Source organism: Xiphophorus hellerii, chromosome 22 (genome assembly GCF_003331165.1).
Source record: "Xiphophorus hellerii strain 12219 chromosome 22, Xiphophorus_hellerii-4.1, whole genome shotgun sequence".
In the NCBI taxonomy this organism is placed as follows: Eukaryota; Metazoa; Chordata; class Actinopteri; order Cyprinodontiformes; family Poeciliidae; genus Xiphophorus; species Xiphophorus hellerii.
In genome coordinates, this window is record NC_045693.1 from 31,093,887 (window position 1) to 31,099,886 (window position 6,000).

At 35.5% G+C, this 6,000-nt stretch overlaps 1 long non-coding RNA gene across 1 annotated transcript; it reads left to right on the forward strand.

The window, feature by feature from the left end:
- The first annotated feature begins 400 nt into the window (after positions 1-400).
- LOC116713547 (uncharacterized) lies at positions 401-2,953 on the forward strand. The gene is made up of 4 exons (XR_004337889.1): positions 401-457; positions 1,630-1,757; positions 1,929-2,128; positions 2,243-2,953. It is a non-coding gene; the product is annotated as an uncharacterized LOC116713547 (long non-coding RNA).
- Positions 2,954-6,000: the final 3,047 nt, after the last annotated feature.

A 6,000-nucleotide genomic window follows, 5' to 3' on the forward strand; every position in this document is an offset into this window, starting at 1 on the left:
TCATCTTCACTCTATTCTGACTGCTTTGTTAGTTCCTGTTGCTGCAAAACTTCACCACAGCATGATGCTGCCACCACCAGGCTTGATGAACCATTCCTGGTTTATTCCAAACGTTTCGCCTGGCATTGACACCACAAGTGTGAAAACTCTCCAAATAATTTATCTTTACATCTTCATGTTCCAGTTGTTGTCAATGGAAATGCATTTTTCTGAACTTTTGTTCATGATTTAGATTTTAAAAGCACAACCATAGTCCTAATCAACTATTTTTAGTTTTTGAGGTAATGCCAGTAGAGAGTAGCTCAATCATAAAGGACTGTCTGTACTCTGTGTGCATGTGGTTGTAAGACCCAATAACTTCTGAGCAAAACCACAGTTTCCTTTTTGTTGCTTGTGTTTAAACCCTTCCTATTTAAACAGCTGAGCAGAGGTGGAAGCCATACTGAGTAAAGAAGCTGTAAGTACATTTTGTCAGAAATACTTCATTAACTTTGCAATGAAAAGCATATTCACTGTAACAGGTTTTAGTGACTTGTGTTTTATTTTAATGTCTTCCATGAAAACTTTATGTTGATCTGATGTGATGCTACATGAGCTTCATGAGAAAAAAGTTAGCTAACGTGTCTAAGCTAAAACCAAGTTTGTAGTTCTGTAAGCCAGAAACACCCAGTGGCCACTTTATTAGGAACACCTGTGGCTTATCAACATACAAACCAGTCTACTACATATCTGCAGCTGAGAGCAGAAGCTTAAACCTAGACATGGGGAAGACGACTTAAACTGAAGGTCTGAACAGGGAAGGAGGAGGCGTTTTACTGACTTTGAGTTTGTTGGTGGTGTCAGGTAGTTTGGTCTGAGTCCTTCAGCAGCATCAGATTTACTGCAATTTCACAAACAATTTTCAACCAAGGATTGTTGAATATCATCCCCAGGTCCTCTTATGTTAGCACAGAATAGAAAACTAAATCTGGATCTCTGTAGTCCCACTAACATTAGGCAATCTGAAGACTCAGGATGATGAGTTTTCATTTCTGATGTGACATTCAGACTGAAAATCAGAAGCTGACATGAACAACATGAGAGTTTGAATCCAACCTGTCTTGTGTTAATAATTTCGGGTGCTTGCGGTGTTATAGTGATAACGATATTTTTCTCAGAACACTTTGGTCTCCTTATTATTAACTAAGCTTCTTGTGCACAAAAGAAAGAACCAGTTTGTCAGGGATTGGCGCCCCTTACCCAGTTTGTCACCCAGTGACTGCTGGAGAAACGCAGCCCCCTCTCATGCAGCCCTACAAGGACAAAGAGTTGTAGAAAATTGATGGATCAACAGAAGAAACTGTTTTTCTGGTTGCTAAATACTGTTATGAAACTTATTTTAAAAGTTTGACAGGACAGTTGGGTAGAAATGAAAATGTTGTGTCTTGTAGGTGAATTACATTGTAAACTGTATATTTTCAATCATGAAAAAAGTACTGAATGGAAAACACTTTGCATGTAGCAATCACCAAGATGTAATTTGCTTGTATAGTAATAAAATGATAAATGACAATATTATCATTGTCATGTACAAATTCATGACCATAATGGAGCAGTTTGTGAAACACACTTCTTGTCTCTAAATAACAGGGCTGACTGAGTTTTACAGCACAAACTGAACAGAAATGGGATTTCCAGATTATCTCACTGTGATGATTTCACTGAACTTCCGGCTCTTCCTTCCTTTCACTTTCCTGGTCATCATTTTGTGCTGCATGGTAGGTAAATAACAACTTTGCACATGTAACTTTAATAACAGATAATAAAAAGCTGTTTCACGTAAACAGAAATGATTTTGTTGATAATTATCCCTTTTCCTCTGTTTTATAATACAGACTTTATTATTCCTGACTTTATTATAAAAGTCTGACTTTTGATTGTTTCTGCAGATTCGACTGGATCGAGTTCCTGTCAGCTACTACATGAACCTCCTCATCTGCAACCTGATACACATTCTCTCTCTGATCCTGCTGAAAGCCACCATGGATCCTTTTCAGGAAAACTTACTTATAATCACATATTATTTTAAAATGTACAACTTTGGTGCTGTGACCAGTCTTTGCTTCAGGATGTGTGTTGCTGTAGAAAGGTACCAACACACATTTTATCACCAAAACTGCTTTTGCCTTAAAATACATTTTAAGTCAGTTTTACAGATATTTGTGCCGTAGTATTGAAGTTGTATTTCTGCCTTTTGTTGCAGGTTATTTCTGATCTGCTGGCCACAGCAGGACTTCATCAGACAAACCAAAGGTTCAGTCATTATCTGCGCCTCAGTCTGGTTGTTTTGTATTGTTCTTGTCACAAATGTCATCATCTTTAAGTTCTATTATCTGCTTGTGACAGTTGGCTTTCTTTCTGCGCCAGTGTTCATCATTAGTCTGGTCAGTGGTGTTACATATTTACCTAATGTCTCGTCTTTCCCAGCTGCAGAGAAACACAGAATTATGGGAATTTTTGTTATAATAATGCTTAATTACACGTTGACAATCCTGCCTGTGCTTATTTATTTTATTTATACATATCTGCACTCCCCTGAAATGACAGAAATTATTTTTGCCTTGTTTCTCTTCAGCCCTTTCATGGACCTGATTCTGTTTGTCTTTATGTGTAAAGAGATCACTGACCAGCTGTTGATGTGCGTCTGCTGCTGCAGAAAGGAAACTCCTGCAGAAGATTAGAAAAGCAATCAGTCTGTTAAAGTGTAGAGCAGACTGGTAAACGAAGACTGTAGATATTTACAAGATGGTAAAAAATGTTTGGTTGCTTTGAAATCAACATGTTTTATCCATCCAGTCGAGCTAATTTGAAAATAAATAACTGAACATGTTATAAATTATACACATTATCATCAAATGTAATTTTTTATTCTGTTGCAAATTAATTTTTGCAGAAATATGTGTATATATGTGTAAATATTTTGCTTGTCATTTTATTATTATTTCAGTTTTATGCTGTAAGAATGTTCATTTAGTTGCCATCTAGTGGCTGAATTAGGTACTACATCTAAGAGTTTGATGACGTCACAGAAAGCCCACAGGCAGGAGGACTGGTCTCAGTTACACTGCAACATTTTAAACTTCAAGCTGGTCTGTGAAAGAATTTTGATAAATAACTAAATTTACAATTGATGTTTCAGTTGATTGATAATAATTTAGTTATTTGAATTTAAGCAGTGTTGAGGAAAAAATATTATTTTTAGTGCTTAATACAGTTAATCTTACGGCATGTGTAAAAGGTATATTCAACACTTATTTTGAACAAATTTCTTTATTTTGAACAGGTTTGTGTTAAGCATTCAGACAAACAGGGGCCAAATGCAGATCTCTCAATGGGGCCTCCCGCTGTGCGGCCAGAGCACACGAGGCCATAAAATTAGCATTTCCTGCAGGGCAATAAATTGAGCTTGGGGGAGAGAAGCCTGTTCTGTTCACAGTAGATCAAAAGCCTCCCAGAAACCAACATCTGGGACGGTGTGAAACTTAATACAATATAGAAGATTGAAACCGCTAACATTTAATTTCTAAGACATTTTTCTAAGTATTAATACCATGTTTTTACTGAAGATTGTATTATCTCATTTTAAAACTACTAAATGATGAATGTATTTGAAAATTGTATTATCTGTGACTATATCAGAAGCAAATGGAAATTGTTTGAATGAAAATGTTTTGTTTAGTATTAGAAAATTGCTCAGGAATTATACCTTATTTTGTTCTGTTGATTTTATGTGTTATTTTTGGCAGGACTCAATCTTTTGGGGTGCTGACTGTAGAGAAGCAAAACTGGGGTTTGTAAAGATAACATTTCCTTGAACTAAAAATTACGGGATGTAAGTTTCTTTGAGAATTTATGTAAGGAGAGATAATGAGAGAGACTTCAGATTTCACAGGTATCTGTGAAATCTTATCTCAGGTTTTTCTGTACCCAGAATGACCGTAGAACCACAGGGGGTCAGGACGCAGCTGTTGGCTCTTTTGTTTTACCAGAGAACAGATGGCCTTTTGATCTTTGGCGTAAATTAGGGGGAGTTCCAAGTTTCTCTGAGTGTCCAAGGTAGCTTCCAGTTGGTCAACTAGAGGAACGCCTTAAGTGCATATATTAAAAAGACAAGACACACCTTTAGTATAAGACTTCGTGTCAGGAGTAAAAAATTCAGAAAGCTGCCACTATTTTGCTTTTTTGCATCAGCTATCTCCAAAGACACGTCTTTGCCTTTTCTTTGTTTTTTTCCTTCTCTATTTTTCCTGTCTCAAGGTAAAATGTATATCTCTGTCCCTCTGCAGTTCTGTTGTTAATTAATGCGTTGTATGGGATTAAACTCTGTGATTTCTGTGACGTCAACGCGCAGTGTTGTTATTTCCTTGTGCCTGCACGCCGCCCGCTGAGAGGACCCGGGAGTTTAAGGAAGAGAGAGCCAAACGTTTTGTCCAAAGTTAATTTTTTTAATTATTCTTCCTTAATAGCAGCATTTTTATTTTGTACTTACAAAGTTTTACAGCTCCTGTAAGCTAATTATTATCCTCTGAAGACATTTATTATACGTTTAAATGCTGTATTATTTGCTACTCTGCATTATTTCTGAGTTTATCTGAATGTCGACTCCAAAAAGGAGACGGAAAATCAGTGTGAAGTGTTTTCTCATCAGTGAGCTGTTTAGTTCTCACTCTGTTTTCTGTAACGATGTTCAGTGGAACCGATACATAACCTACAGAATAAAATCCAAATTATATCAGTTTATTTTTTTAGTTGTAATATTAAAACAAATGTGAAACATGATGATATTAAAGAAAGTAAAAACAGGCTAATTAACAAGCAGCACTGTAAATTATTATTATTAATAATATTATTATTAACACCACAATTATGTTTAGTTTCTTGTCCTGTAAGTGAATCACCAATAATGATGAAATATAAAATTTTCAAGACCAAGCTTTATGTTATAATATTTTAAAGTCATTAAGCCAAAAAAAAAGCTAAGTTTCCACAGAAAGTGCTTATTTTGAAACTTTTCTCAGATTAATGTTTCTATTGTTCATTTAATATTTTTGGAAGAAAAATTCAGGAGATAATTGCCTGACCACAAGGGGGCGCTGAAAAAGCACTGACATTTTTATTCTCAGATGATCAACTGGAATAAATAAATAAATTCTGTGATGTCATGGTGCAGCAGATAATAAATAAATTCTCATTAATTAGTAAACATGGAGAAACAGCAGGAGCCTTAAAAATGACCCCAAAGGTTCACATATTGACATTCTGTAGATTTCACATTAAATACCTTCTTAATGAAGGACTGGAAGCATGTTGATCATGGACAGGGTGTGTGTCGGAGTTTACTTCTTACTGTGTGTTTTATATAAACAGGCTAAAAATAGGAAAACCTGTTTGAGTCTTCATGTGGATATTCAGGAATATGATGAAGGCAGGGTTTAAAAGCAGCACTTTCTCTATAAATAAAGTTTCTATCAGTTTTATGGGTTTATGTTTCTGTGTTTTCTGCTTTTATTTACACAACTTTCCCTAAAAACTATGGGAAGGGCTTTAATTAGTGTTTGAGAAATGTCCTGCTCTTTAAAGTCAGACTCTGTTTAAATTGAAATACCTGATAAAACACAGTAATGAAACACAGAACCAGGACTGCAGCCTCATCAGTGCCACAGTTTCCTGATTTAATCAGCTTTACCTGAAGCAACCTTTGTTCTTTGTTCCTCAACTTGAAATGTCTTTTTCTAATGTTCATTGTTTTTCTGCTGTCTTAACACAACAAACTATTCAGAAATCAAATTTGAATTTGAATGCCACAGTATTTTGCATGGCACCTGATAAAAGCCTAAAGGTGAGTCGAGTACATGAACATGGAAAGAAGTACAGATATACATCTTTTTATTATTTTTATTTCTTGGGCTGTATGTACTGTATGTTTGATGCTCTAAACAAAGTTGACATTTAAATGCTGGA